We start from the raw sequence: 738 nt of genomic DNA, 5'->3' as shown, positions 1-738 counted from the left end.
GGGGCAGCCGGCTGGGAGGCGAGGACCCAGGGAGGCTCCTGTCACCCAGCAGAGGGGGGCGCTTCTTCCAGAAGTTGGCCCATAGCCACCCTCCACCCCGACTTTCTACCAGGATCCGGCCCCCCACCCTTCCCTCCACACTCGAGGTTTGTGTGTGAGGTTTGTGTGTGAGGGGCAGTTGGGGCGGGGAGGGAGGACTGGCTTGTCCGTTTTACAAATGAGAAAACAATGGGGAGCTGAGGGAGGGGTGGGGACAGCCCAGCAGCCTGGGTGATCTGCCCCTTAGCTCCTGACTTCCTGCGAGAACGGGGAACGGGGGGCCCTGTGCACACTGGGTCTAGTGGAAATGGCACAGGGCCAGGCACTGGGGGGCCACTGTCCACACGGGGCCTGAGCTTCTGCAACGGGAAGGGACCCCTCCACCCAGCCAGGGGAGGCCCCGGGCACCAAACCATGTAGCTGGACGCGATGGAGAGAGGTGGCCGGGAGGGCAGGGGCTGTCCTCCATCCCCGGGGACCCTGGCCGGGTGAAATGCAGATAAAGACAGAGGAGGAGGGTGGTGGGGTCAGGACGGCCAGACAAAGGGGGCTTAGGGTGGAAGGAGGAGCAGCTGAGGCCCAAGGGTGGAGAAGGCCTGAGGGGCAGGGGGTGCGGAAGCAGTTGGCACCACGGTGCAAAGGGCCAGGTGGGGGAGACAACCTTGGGGTCCTTGTGGGGGCAGGGCTTTAGGTTGCTGA

Source organism: Myotis davidii, unplaced genomic scaffold (genome assembly GCF_000327345.1).
Source record: "Myotis davidii unplaced genomic scaffold, ASM32734v1 scaffold428, whole genome shotgun sequence".
NCBI classification, from domain to species: Eukaryota; Metazoa; Chordata; class Mammalia; order Chiroptera; family Vespertilionidae; genus Myotis; species Myotis davidii.
This window is presented reverse-complemented; position numbering follows the sequence as displayed.